This window comes from Cheilinus undulatus, linkage group 2, assembly GCF_018320785.1.
Source record: "Cheilinus undulatus linkage group 2, ASM1832078v1, whole genome shotgun sequence".
In the NCBI taxonomy this organism is placed as follows: domain Eukaryota; kingdom Metazoa; phylum Chordata; class Actinopteri; order Labriformes; family Labridae; genus Cheilinus; species Cheilinus undulatus.
The window spans coordinates 33,468,928-33,484,008 of NC_054866.1; the positions used below are offsets into that span (position 1 = coordinate 33,468,928).

At 39.6% G+C, this 15,081-nt stretch overlaps 1 protein-coding gene across 2 annotated transcripts in view; it reads left to right on the forward strand.

Moving 5' to 3' along the window:
* The window catches only part of lrfn1 (leucine rich repeat and fibronectin type III domain containing 1), a 207,197-nt gene that overhangs the window by 1,159 nt on the left and 190,957 nt on the right, over window positions 1-15,081 (forward strand). The window lies entirely within an intron of this gene.

A 15,081-nucleotide genomic window follows, 5' to 3' on the forward strand; every position in this document is an offset into this window, starting at 1 on the left:
AGCATGATAATGATCTCATGGGCGCTGTGAGTGAACACTGGCAATTATGTTTGTAGCTGTCTTTTTTTTTTAGCTGCTCTCATCAGTTTCCTGTTAACTCGGTGAGCTCGGCCTCCTCTGATCCAACTCAGCGTTTGCTGGAAGTTCGTTGCACTCTTATTTCGGCATGCATAGGCCAAGGAGGCCAGCATCTGGTCTTAGGAAATTTGTCAGAGGAAGTCTGCAACAACAAAACAGACATGAAGAAGTGAGGGTCCTGGGCATCCATGTGGAGGTAGTAATTCTATTAAGCAGGGTTAGATGTCAAATGCTTAAACTGAAGTGGAGTCATCCTTGGTAGCTTTATCCGCATAATACCTTCAGAAACATCCCCCTGGGGAAGGTGTAGGCACTGGCCCTGGCCGTGTTGCTACATCAGGGCGTGCAGTGAGTGCTTCTGCAGCTTGCAGTGCTGATAGAAAACACAGAGTACCAGCTGCATCTACAGTATACACCCTTCCTTTACTCTGACTGAGCCTGAGGACTGTATGTGTCCCTGCATCGCTGGAAGAGATAGTACCACTTCCTTTGCAGCTGTCTGCTGGAATCACACAGTAACATGAAAAATGAAAGTTGTCACAGGGTCTTGGCATTGGTCCACACTCTGACAGATGCCTACTATGTCCACAAGCAATGAAAACATACTGTATACGTCACATATGAGGCTTTTATTCTCTAAAAATAAAAGCACAAGCAGGCAGCTCAAGGGCTCGGCTCACTGTTCTTGTGTAGTGAGGGGAGAATGGACTCTGTACTTGTGACTGAATGGATGTAGTTAAAGCTGTTCATGGTACAGATTTCATGTTAAACATAGGGGTTAGCCTTTAAGACAAGACCCTTGAGATTAATTGGATTAGTAATTTGAGAAACTGTCGTTTTATGTATTTAGATGCCTTTTTATGAGCTGTGCATCATAAGTGTTAATGGTCTTGTCTTTGGCTTGTCAGGGATGTTACAGCAGAAGCTCAGAGCACTCACTGTCATGTGTTACCCTAATGAAATCAGGCAGGATGGTCATTATCATTATCATACATTATTGCCAACACTTCTGTGTTCAGCAATGCTACTGCAGGCAGGAAGCTGACTGCGGAGCAAAATTCATATCTCAGCAGGTTATGCATGAAAGTAAAGTGACGATGGCATGTGTGGAAGGGTGTCTGCTTTCTAGGTTGCCATTTACAGACCGTAGGGTGAGATTAATGAGCTCTTTCTTCTTTGCCATTCTGTTGCATTGTGTTACAGCAGCTGCTCACAGTGCCGGTGTCATGTGTTAGCATTATGAAATCGGGACCAGAGGAGGGTTATCAGCCACTACAGGAATGAGAGAATAACAGCACACACAGGCTATTGATCAGTATTTGGGAGCATAAAAGGCTTCATCACAGATTGTATAAACCTCTTTTTGTTCTCTATTCAAGGCATATTAAAATAGCTATTTACTGTGACTCATACTTGCTCGCTGACATTTGCAGAGTTTACACGTTTGCTCCAAAGATTACTTTTATTTTAAGCTACCCAAAGCTTTAATTCAAAGGTTCAAGCATTATGTATGATTTTCATCCCCTTCTGTGCACCATTATGTTCAGCATTGTTGCAGCACATTTTAATGAAGGCTGGTTTGATGTGTAGAGAAGTAGTTGCCCCAGCATTAAGGGCATTATGATGCAAACAGCGACCGACTTGAAAGACTGTGCATTAACTTGTTAATTCCTTGAATTCTGGACCTTCAATGCAGATTAGACAGAAAGGAGGAAATACGTTCTAATTAAGTTGTTATCAGTACACAGAGTGAGCGACGTTTCACCCGAGGCGAGTCGAGTTATTTAGCGCTCAAGATGCATGAAAAAAGTCAAGGGATAGCGTAATTACAAGTAGCCAAAAAGATCAAAGGAGTAGCCACAAATGCACTAAAGCAATTTCACTAGAGCTCTACCCCTCTATATCTATTTTTTAAGGTTAGCCAGTATTAAAGTGACAGGAAAAAAAGCAAAGGTGCACTCTGAGTACTGAACACTGGCGGTAAATAACACACAGGCCTCAAGAGGCATAAACACATTCTAACTTTGCTGCATTATGAATTTCAGTGGGAGCAAAAGGTAAAAGCACTAAAATATTACTCCAAAAAGTTACTGCAGTGGTATTCTACATGTTGTAAACAGAGCTAGTGATCACTTATGAGAGGTGTTTGTTACAGTGAGTATTGTCTAACTTATCACAGGGGAAAGAGTTATTTTCACAAGGGCTGAGGACAAAAATAAGTTGTGCAGAAACTAGGGTATGATATCGCCTCAAAGCACGATGGGTTTTGTATGCATTAATTAGCTCAGGCTGTTATTGTGAATGTGTAAAAGAGACAGGCCCTGTACTTTATCTGTAATACACTAAACTTTGCTAATTTCAAGGTGAAGGCGACTTTATTAGCCTGCTTCAGGCTTGTGACCAAACATGAGAAGGTTGTCATGAAAGGATTTTAACTCTGATATGATACCAATTAAAATCAAATGATATTGATACCTTTTCTAATACCACCAAAACAATAAAAACAGTCCTATAGCATGGCAGGCACACTTTCTTAACCAATCAAATACTTGGACAGCATTTTGCTACTGTAACATTGCTAACATACTATATTTCTGCATTTTAGATTGTGAACAAGAGTTTGCCTGATATGTGTAGTAGATTTATTCCTCTCCAGTGCACCTTTCAAGTGAAAAGAGGTATGTTTTTAGCAGCTGTGGTCAATATCTAACATTGAAAAGCTGATGGATTCCATGTCTGCCATCATTTGGGATGGAGATCGAAACCCGTTTCTGTAAGGACCTGATTCTGCATTCTTAAAAACCTGAAATCAACACTTTAGTTTATCAATACTGCTGTTGAGTCTTGTAGGTTCTGTGGATGAACATCACTGGTGCAAAATAAACATCCGTTTTTGCAAGAGCGAAATAATCTCATAACACATCAGCAGTGCATGAAGTTAAATCAAAATGTAGCAGCCTGCCTTTGACAGGATCTCCACAGTAGCATGCTCCCTCAACACTCGCTTTGGATACTGCAGGACAGCTACCCTGTTATCCCAAAGCACCCCAAAACTTTGAACAAATTCCTACTGGTTTAGAAGTCTGTAGGTTCTCAGTCATCCAGGTCATGGTCCAGTTCTTAGTGAAAAGGGCAACTGGACTTGCTTCTTAAAGGCGTTACGCCTCTCCCCCAAAGGCTTCTTTAGTTCTAAAGTGACTGGCGTGTAGAGATTTGCCTCTGTAGGAGACACTGGTAAGCCCATGGTGCACCCATATTTCTGCCTGTAGAAGTCTCTGTTGTACTAGAAATAGGGAGCATGGCACAGATTTGGTCCAGGGTGAGGGAAGTGCTGTTTTGTAGGCTAGCTCCTAGCAGCAGATGATTCTTGGTGGCTCAAACTGCTTTGGCCATGGAGATGCAAGGGAACAAGGAAGTGACATCTCAGGAAGCTATGGCCTCTTCTGGTTGCAGTCCGATTCCACTTGCCAGCAAATTCCTGGGAGTTTCTTATGTGGTTTGGGGTGTTTCTGAGTGGAAATCCTTCCTTGTATCTTCAGTAGTCAATGTATACACAGAGTGACTTCCCCTGAGCATAGTCTGTGGTATTGTCCATTGTCAATGGCTTGGTCCTTCTCCAGTTTTGCAGAAGATACTCTCTTCTTGTGTAAGCTTGTTGGGTCCCTCCTTTGTTGCTGAGAAGGCAAACCATCTTGGAATGATAATGTTTTGGAGGAAAAGTGAAACATCTTCAAGAACCTCAAGCAAGATCAGTTGCAGTTTTGAATTGGAGCTCATTAGTTTAAAAGATTAACCCAGTGTTGAAATTATGCATGCACAATATTGGATTTTTGCCAATACCCCATATGCTTACATGCATATGTGCCAAAATGCTGATATTTCCAAGCTCATTTTAGCTGATACCAATATGGACACTGACATATATACACCAAGCCCCTTAGAAAAGAAAAGGCCTCAGTCAGGAGTTAGCTCAGGATACAGTGAGGAGGTCAGGTTGACATGAGGGAAAGACGATTATAGACAGAGCTGTGAAGGCCTTTAGTTACAGAATAGATGTAGGAGTTGCAACACCTAGTCTGTGAAAGTTTGGAAAGCTAGCAAGGAATGGAGACACACTGCTGGAAAAGGAGAGAAGCGTAAACATGGTGAAGAATGAATCTAAAACGAAACTTGCTGGAGACAGGAATGATTGGTCCAAAAGTGAGATGTGGAGTTTCTGCTAGGGAGAAAGCTGTAATTAGGAATAAGGACTTTGGATCGATAAGGAGTATTACTAAGGGTATCCGTGTCAATAAAACGTAACCATCACTATCCCTAGTCATTCCTTGTACTCGTCAGAGAAGGGTGGGACCAATCAGCGTCATTTGCGGAGAACTAGTTGTAGTTATGGGTGTGGTTTGGGTGTACTGTAAGCCTGGGTTAGCAATAGTGGTAATTTAATCAGAATTGAACATTACTTTTAAAAAAGAAGAGCAAAACAGAATTACAAGAAAAGGTTGTTTTTTGCTCTTCTCCTGACTGACTTGATTCCCCAACTAGCTCCACTGATGGTGAATAATGATAACAGTTGTCTGTTTTGCTCACATTATGTGTTTTACACCTCGTGGTGGTGGGGCATGCCCACTACGTCGTGTTTTGTTGCTCTGATTGGCCTGTAATGAATGGGACAGGCAGAATGTTTGCCCAGGCACCCTTAGACCCATCTTTTGATGTAAAGTTCTCCCCTTCCCAAACACCATCTATGGACTGATGCCCAGATGACCACTGGAATGCAAACAAGCACTCAAAATTTTTTGAGAGGCTCAGGCTGCAAACCTCAGTACGGAAGTTACGTACATTGCTCAAGCTGGAATAAGAATGACATACTGAATGACTTATGTTTTCTTCTTGCTGTCAGCGGTTATGGTAAGTGGCCATTTTTCACAAAAGTAGATTTTTATGAGTAAAAATCCAAATTTTACTGAGGTGGAAACATTTTAATTTAACACACCACAAACTAAGAAAAGCCCAAAGAGGGTTAGGGTTAGGCCCCCTAACCCTAAAGGTTAGAGTAAGGGGGAGGTGGATAAAATCAAAAATAACACACCAAACAAGGTTTAGTCCGTCACCTCCCCCACTGTAGAGCTTGTATTTGTAGAGGTCTGCAACAGATGAGGCCAAAACGCCACACCATAGAGGTCTGCAGCCAGATGCTTCTCAAAATTTTAGACAAGAAACCATTCAGTTTTCATTATTGCCACATCCTTAAGCAGTATAGTCTGCTCAGTTGGGAATACCTAATTAATTACAAAGATGTCTGTCTATTTCGTTGGTTCTCAAATGGTGTGGCAAGGCACACTAGTGTGCCTTCAGGCAAGTCTCAGTGTGCTGTGGGAATTTTGTACAACCGAACATTTTTACTACAACTACACAATAACATAAGCTACTTGTACAGGTTTTTAGTGGGTATTTTTATTGAAATGAATATGGTGTGCCTTAAGAATTTGGTTTGGTTTGAGTTGTATCAACAAAAAAGTTGAAAACCATTAGTTTATAGGATTTTTGTGGCTTATCACCCCCACCTTTATCTGCCTTTATTTTAAGATGATTTTTTTGGGGCATTTTTCACTTTATCTGATAGGGCAGCATAAGAGAGACAGGAAATATGGGAAAGAGAATGGGGGAAGACATGACAAGTGCATTGAGGACTGTAGTCACTATCTATGGGTGCCTGTTCTACCCACAGAACTACACCAGCGCCTGTTATCTACCTTTATTTAAAAATAATGTGAACAGAACAACTAGAAGTGCAGCTAGGAGGGACTGCATAGTTCCACTCAAGAAAACCACATATAGCCAGCCCGTCTTTTCCTTCAGAGCATCACATCAGTGGAATTGAAAACCACAATCAATTAGAGAGTGACCATCCAATTATCCATTTAAACATAATGTCAAGAAATGGTTGATTGAGAGCCAACAATGTCAACAGTGATGCTGTAGAAACCCACAGTAACATTAACAATAGCATGTCTAATATTGAGCAATTATTGTTCCTGTGAACTGTGTAGTAAATGTCTGTAGTATCATTATTATTTCCCCTTTCTTTTTGTGTATGTTAATGGGTTATATTTTAGTCTAAGATGCCAAATAACTTCTGGCAAAGAGACTACGAATGAAAATTAGCCTCTCTGCTGACTTGGGTACATTAAAATTTGCTTGAATGTTGATAATGTACACAGTCCTATTTCAGTTAAATAGATTGAAAATATATCCCATGCTATCTATCTATCTATCTATCTATCTATCTATCTATCTATCTATCTTTATATATATATATATATATATATATATATATATATATATATATATATATGTATATGAGGCAGCCTATCTGGCATGTTAGGGTTTTACTTTTTAATACAATGCATTATTAAATAATAGAGATTGTTTCATTTTAAAACATGCAGTCAAAAAGTATCATAAAATCCCACAGCCTTTGTCCTGAGTCTACCTTTCCTCTAACCAGTTGCATCATGGGATAGACTGCCACCCTCTGTTACATCCATTTTTTGTCGCAGGACAAGCAGTGTTTAAAATGGATGAATGAACTGCATTATTTGCTGTTAAGTGACTCGCACTGTCATTTATGTCACAACAAATGTGTTACAGTCGATGAAACGTGTTGGCACACACTTGTTTTTCAAGGGTTTAGATGAAATAAACCATTCTGAACTGCATTAAAAGTGAAGCAGCTGCAAACTCTCCAAAACCTTCCAACATTGAAGCGCACACAGACATTCGTATTCTGGCTCTGTAACCTTTGGAAGTACTGATTGCTTCGTGGCCTCCTTTTATCTCGGAGGCTCTCTGCCCCTCACACATCTGAGCGTTGTGTCTGAGTAAGGAAAAGTGTCATTTGTTGTCACAGAGCATGAACATGTGCCTGCAGCTTGCCTGTTAGCTGCGGCTAAGTCGCTGTTGTTTCTCTCCGACAATGACTGATAAAACAGGTGAGCGCGAGGAGCGCTGGTGCTTACAGACTGACCTGCTCGGTGCCTCATGATGAGAGGCTCATGTAAAATGGAGCAACAGCGTGTGAGCAGAATGTACAATAGGAGCTGGGTCTATTGAAGAGTCCTTTTCAGAGATGAGCTGCACTCTTACAGATCCATAGGAGGTGAGAAAGCTAATTCTTTCAGGGGCATGGCGCAGGAAGTGGTATGATATTGAACACCCAGTTGATGGTAAGCAGGCGTCATAATCCAAGCAACCTGCATGGAATGAGACCTGAAAATATTGGGAATAAACATACTGCCTGCTGCATTTAAACCACGCTATAGTATCAAATTTTCTTCATGTTGTTTTCCTTGGTACCAGCCAGTCTCCCTCTCTTCGTGTTGACTCTTGAAAGAAAATTGTTGGTGGCATCTGTCTCCTTGAAGAGTGCCTGTTGTGCAGTCCCCCTGCCACTGTGGCAGCCTCAAACTGCTACCCCTGACACTGTATGTCAGAGCCTTTATACGGCCATTTAAATAAAGTGATGTGATGCCATTATGTAAACAACAGCTGAGCGTGGCATTAAGGGGAACTTGCAGTGATGTCTTAAACTGCAGCTTATGGTTGTCTTCTGCTGTATACCTGAAGGTGACACTGATTTAGATCATGCTTTCAGTAGCTGCATCTGGTCATATTGATCAATATCCTCTGCTAGAGTAGCATTTCCTTTGGCTCTCCTGAGAAAGCCAATTAAGAGAGCTACAGGCTCTCATAGAGAATTTCAAATGCACACAAACACTATCTTCCTCACAGTGCCATTAAATAATGCATTAGAACAATATATTATTGTGCAGTGCTTTCTACTACAGGTTCTACTCATCCTTTTAAGGCTCTCTTCTTTGAACTAAGAAGTCTGGTACAGAATGTAGTGCATTTAATCCACTTTTCATTCATCACTCAGGCATTAGGAAAAAGATAATGCCTCCATGAATTACTCCAACTGAACATGCCACTGTGATGGGAGATCATTTTGTCCTTGCATATTGATTTGTTTGTCAGAAAGTCGTACAGCGGGCTCTTCATCAGCCTGAGATTTCTAACTCTGCAGCCTATTAATGGCTGGAAGACCGCTGAAGCATTAACTATTCCAGTGAAGTGAACGCTTAAGAGCCTCAACCTTCACATTGTGTTTTCTCTGTTTGGTTGAACGTCTGGCTTTAATAGAGATGCATGCATAATCTAGCACCCCAGTGCAATAACAAAGAGTCTGTGGATGGTATTTTGTAGCTGACCATATTTCTGTCTGGTTGTCTTGTCAGAGTATCAGTGCATTTTGTTCTAGGTAAATTGTGGGACGTAGGAATTTCCTGCTGCTTTTTAATGTTCTGAATCAGCAATTTGAGTCATGCATTTTTCATGCATGGTTTATAGATTGTATAAAGTAAAAAAAATCACATCCACAGTGATGATAGTAAACATGATGCATAGATTCTGATGGATATCAAATATTAGGGCTGAACGATTTGCAGAAATAATCTAATTTCCCTCAATATTGCGATTTCAATTCAATATGTGATCATTCTTTGGTTAATCTTATGTATTTCTTCAACAAATTCAAGCAATACATAATTCCATAAATAAGACCATGTGTAATGAAAACAATGAAATCATTTCCAAAGCAACCAATCCAGCATGAATAGGATGTATCTGAATATGGGGGTGCAACAAGCGTTAAGCTATAAAGGAGGCGGCTGGGGTGGGGGAGGTGAAGCTGATTGCACCTGGGGTATGACTTTCGTGAAGTAACGCTAGGCTTCATCAGTTTTAAATAGAATGAGCTAATTATTTTTCCTCATATTGCAATTGTGGTGTCATTTGCTTTGTTTAAGAGCATTATCATTTTTATGTCACTCATTTTGATTAAGAAAAACAAACATAAAACACAAAAAGGAGGATTTTTGTAAACCACTATAAAAAAACTGACACTTGAATGTTTGCATATTGTGCATAAAATCTCTTATTTAACTGTTGTTTTGACACATTTCAAATTAAAGAAATATTGCAACTTCTGCGATTTGTAAATTGCAGCTGGCCATATTGCGATTTAATCTAATTTGCGTTTAATTGCCCAGCCCTATGAGATATGGAGGACAAACTTGTTGATTTCTGACAATAACTGCTGAATCTGTTACAACTAGTCATCATGTGTGCCGTCTATAATCTCTTAGTGTGCCTGGCTTCAGTTTTATTTCAAGCAATGCCAGCTTATCTTATATGTAGTGGGCATAACAGATCTCCAGTGGCCAAATGTAAACTGTTTATCTAAAGAACAAACAATTAACTAACTGCCTTCTCTTATCTGTCATTAAATATGTTATAACAATGAGAAATTTCAGTTAAAAATATAAATGTTTTTTATTAAAACCCAGTGTGTTTTGTCTTGCATTCTAAAGGATGGCTGTGGAACTGTGGTGTTAACACTGTGTTGATAATTCTCACTGTATTAAAACTTTATGGCCATTGGCCAATCACACTGTGGATAATTCTGAACCCTTTCTACCCTTGAAGAACCACGGGGGAGCTGGAGCAGATCCCTGCTGACAGAGTCCCCTATGTATTTTAATACTTCTTCAAAGAACCATTGAATTTTGAGGTCTCGATTTCTGTCTGTTGGAGCTGACAAACAATGGATGAAAAATTCAGCTGGCCTTGATTAAACCTTTCCCTGTAATCTTAAAGCCTGTGAGGAGATTTTCATTGCTGCCTCACTGCTGCATTCATATTATTCTCACTACTTGATCATCACAAACACGCACAGCTTCAGGGACCTGAAAGAAAACAGCAGCCACAGAAAAATCCAACGCACTTGGCCCGAATCCATAAAAATAAGTTCCCAGTTAGGATGCCTGCTGTGGTGCATGTGTTCATTTGATATTTATCTAATGTGCAAACACAAGATTCACCAACTGATAATATACCGCCTTGGGCTTTTCTCAAGCTTTAACAACCTAGCAGGTTTATCTCGAGTTGTGTCGCAGTATATGAGTGGAAAGCTGAAAATTATTGGTTTTAGATTATCTGACACCTATCAGAGGATTTTTTAAAACTCTGTAATTCAGAGGAACATATCCAGCTCAAAATAGATTTGCGATGCATCTGAGATGGGAATAAATCAATATTTATTCCAGTCTCCAAGTGTTCTGGAAGTTGATATTATGCATGTGTTGCTAATACTGTTTCATTTTATGCCTGATTTTCTCACCCAATGTTAATTTGCAATCGACAAGGAAAGTTGTTGGTACAAGACGACCTACTGATAACCTTGTTAAATGAGGAGTTTGTGCTGTGTGGTCTGTTTATTTGCCTGCTCTCTTCTTAAGTAAGCAGTTCAGCACATTGATCAGCACATTATTACACATACATGAGCAGGAGGACACTTAAGCAGGGGGAATTTCTTGCTGACACAGTGCTGGAAGCCTGGCTCAGAAAATCCATCCCTCACATCAACATCTATCGGGTGTCTCTATCCTCGTCTCCAAATTGTTCATTGATGTGTGGCGATTAATTACGAGAGCTGTTGCTGCTATTCTGTTCCCAGCAGTGAGTTAATTTCAGTAATACTTCATTTCAGGGGATTTTTATGGCTTTGTTTCTTTGGATTGATTCTTGTACCCTGGAATGTGCCCAGTAGACTCCCATGTGTCCATGCACGGACGTGCTGTTTAGTAGCCCGTATAAAATCCTGCAGAACATGAAATTTTCATGTGTTGCATGCAGTCACTGGCTGACCATGCTGAGTGTAGCATAGATTAGCATAATATAATTTACATGATAGAGCTATAGCTTCTACTTAGGGTGAGCCAGCCCTCATACTCAGCCCCCGTTCATGTGAAGTTCACCCATCTGCAGCACACAGCTGTCAGAGTCAGCTTCTCACCAAACACATCTTTCCTTATCCATCCTTATCTTTAAAGAGGAACTTTCCTTGATGCTTATTGTCTGCAACACAAAATGTGTACAAGTCACCATGATTCATCTTTTTATGTTTAAACTTGAAAAATATACAAAATGTTTCTTTTAGACTTCAGTCAGATGAGGCTTCAAAATTGCAATATCTCCAAAGAGAAAAGCAATAGATCATCCTGAAAATGCTGAAACTTTTTGTTGTTCTGTTCCAAGATATTTGGAGCTTTTTCATCTTCGTTCACAGTTTATTGAAATTTTGTGAAGAGCTCTGTGTGTTATATTATGGAAGAAAATCTACCCTAACTGCAAATAGACAATACGGCAAGGCATGTTTGGGCCAAAATTGAGGCGTAGATATGGTGAGAAAGGAAGGGGGATTGATACAACCCTGCTTGTGCTTTGGATGTCTTTGCATAGTACCAGGGGCATGGGAAAATTAAAAGTCCACACTTGAAGAGTGGAGGAGGAGGTAGATGTGGTGAAGCTAGGCTATTTAGTTGGAGGCCCTGGGGCCTGGGTAGGCCTCTGAGGTCACTTTTAGTGGCCCTTTAAGTAAACTACTTATAGTTTAAAAAATATCCACACAAGTTTCTGTAAACCTTGGAACCCAAGCCAGTTTTTGCTATGTTTGGTTAACCTGTATTTTTTATGCTAAAATGCCTGTAGTATCTCAACCCTTTTAGCATGATAAACTTTTAGACATCTTTTTTTTTTTTTTTTTTTTTTTTTCACGACAACCTCGACTATCAGAACACATGTGCTGCCAGCAGTGTTTAGTCGAGTCACCAAACCTCGAGTCGGAGTCGAGTCCCGAATCCCCAGTGTTCAAGTCTGAGTCGAATCCGAGTCACCAAAGAAAAATCCTGGTCGAGTCCCTTTTACTGAGTCCGAGTCCTAGACAAGTCCCCATTTCCTAAAACCTAGAGCCAAATTAAATTAAATTATTAATCATTTTTAAGCCATTCCAGCTTTCCAGGTGGGGTTACACTGATGTGTTTCATTAATGTATGAATTTCTTCAACTTTTTATTCTTAAGGACTAGAAAAGCTGTTTACAGCAGCTGTGCATGAACAAAACCAAACATCCATGACCCTGTGGTGGAGTAGCCTTAAAGACAGTGTTAATTTTGGCAACTGTTTTTAGTTTTAGTCTTTCAAGAAAAATACTTTTAGTTTTAGTCACAATTTAGTCCTGATCAACCTTCCTAGTTTAACTCTAGTTTTAGCTGATGAAACCTCAAAAACATACCAGTCCAGGGTGAGGGTGATTTTTTTTTTATTGATATCGATACTCTTCTTAATAATCCTTAAATATCACACTCTTCATCTATGATATTCATTATATTAACAGGATTATTTATGGTGGAAAAATGGGACAACATGTTTTTAACTGCACTCATGCTTTACCTGTATCTTTTACTAATGTTCCTCTTTTTAAATGACTGCATTTATTCAGATTTCTCACTAAAACTTCCACTTTTCTCCATGGACATTTGAACGCATCATAAAAAGGTCTTAATTTCATCCCCGTTCAATACTCTAAATTCTGAGCTGTAATTAAACACATCATAATTTTACTGTATGCCACCTCGTTCAACTCACTAATCAGCGTTATCTCGCCGATGTTAAAGCAGATTTCAACATTGGATTAATATTTTTAACTAATGGGACTCACTACAAGGTTTAAGAGTTTTTATCGCTCTGTCCAAGACTGAGTAGGATTACTGTACAGCAGCAACAGCAACTAATATGAAGAATCCGAGCAGCGGGTGGACATTTTCACAGGTTTAAACCTCCTATCAGCCTCTCAGCTCCCCTCTCTGTCACCCAGACTGCCCCGCTCCTCCTGCTCTCTCTCCTTTGGTTGTTTGAACAGACAGCAGCTTAGACTCATGAGAACATGCATGCAGGTGAACGCACACCGGGCGCTGCATGAACACTGATCAGTTATGAGGGGTTTTCTCACACAAAAATAACAAATATAACAGGATGACAAAGTGTTCAGCAAAAAAGGATTGGAGTCCTCCTCTTCATCCTCCAAGTCAAGTCACGAGTCCTCCAAATCAGGAATCGAGTTGGACTCGAGTCTTAGTCCTGGACTCGAGTACTACAAGACTGGCTGCAAGTGTGTCAGATGAATCTATCAAAAGATGTATGACCAGAAATAAACAAAAGGACATATCAAAAATTGAATCTCATAGAACTTTAGACAAATCACAACCAGATCAACAATAAACAAGCCTTTTCACATCTTTATTTATATCCTATAGGCCTTGTTTGTCAGGAGAAAAAAAATCAAATTTCTTACAAAATAGAACAGAATCTATCACTGTCATTTATCTCCATAAAACCAATGCAGATTTTGAGCACATGTGATGTTCCAGTATGTAAAATGCACAGTAATCCCATTTTAGAAGCAAAAAATGTTCTCTTTTCATCATTTGCCTATAGACAAACTTGACCCATTTTTTCTTAAGCTGGCTGCTAACTTTATTGCAGAGCCGCTGTCTTACATTTTTTAACTTAAGTCTGATGTCTAATAAAATCCCCAAAATATGGAAGTCTGCCTTTGTACTTCCACTACTAAAAGGAGTTGAACCCTCGGAAGTGAATAATTATAGGCCAATTTCCAAATTGTATTTACTGGCTAAAGTGTTTGAAAGGTTAGTCAGTGATCGACTGAAGGAGTTTTTAGATTCAAGTAATATTTTATCGTCATTTCAGTCTGGTTTCAGAAAAAAAGCACAGCACTGTCACAGCTGCCTGCAAGGTTTTAAATGTTTTCTATCCATGCTCTGGACAGTAAGAAATACTGTGTGGCTCTTTTTATAGACTTGTCAAAGGCATTTGACACTGAAGACCATAATTAGTTGTTAAGCTACACCAGCATATTGGCTTATCCAACCAAGCAGCATCCTGGTTTGCAAACTATCTGGATGGTAGATCCCAATGTGTCCAGATTGCTGGTGTTACCTCTTCTTTTTTGGAGGTCTTCAAAGGCGTGCCTCAAGGTTCGATCTTAGGACCTATTTTATTCTCTGTTTATATAAATAACTTGTCTAATAACATGTCAAATGCCCCTTATTATTTTTACACAGACGATACTGTCATTTATTGTTGTTCAGCATCGATAATTCAGGCTTTTGAGTTTTTGCAGTCTGCTTTTAATGTTGTACAATCTCGTCTGCAGAAACCAAATTGGTTCTAAATGTGGAAAAAAACAATCTCATTGTATTTTCAAATAAAAGTGAGCTACCAGGGAGCATCCCTTTAATCTTAACTTGACAAGGTGTACCCATTGAGCAAGTGTCTAACTATAAGTATCTGGGATTTCTTATTGATTGTGAGCTTTCATTCAAAGCACACATTGCCAACTTGGTCACCAAACTCAGGGTGAAAATAGGTTTCTATTTCAGAAATAAATCCTGCTTCTCCCTCAGAGCTCAAAAATATCTTGTATCTGCAACCTTTCTACTGTTGCTTGATTATGCTGATGTTCTGTATATGACAGCTTCAGCCAAATGTCTTCAGTCTTTGAATACTGTCTATCACTGTGCTCTGAGGTTTGTCACTGGTTGTCGCCTCACTCATCACTGTGAACTCTATGCCAAATCTGGATGGCCTTCTCTGAGTGCTCACAGGTACACTCACTGGCTGACTCTAATTTACAAGGTTCTTCTTGGCTTAGTTCCTTCTTATTTACTGTATCTTCTCTCCTTCAAAGAACTGAAAGCCATTATGCCTTGCGCCCTAGCAACATTGTTCATCTGCTTGTTTCTCATGTGAGGACTGAATTAGGGAAAAGAGCATTCTGTTTTGCTGCCCCCTCTGCATGGAATACTCTCCAGTCCGATTTGAAAATGTCTGAACTCATCTCACTTGGAGCATTTCGTTCTGTCTTAAAAGACAGACAACTCGAGACTACGGAACAGTGCCTGTGTTCATAATTTGTGATTGTGAGTCATGTTTCCAGCATTATATCTGCAATTTAACTATGCACTTTCCAAACTATTGTCTGTTTTAACTTATTTTTTGTAACCTGAAATGTATTTATTATTATGTG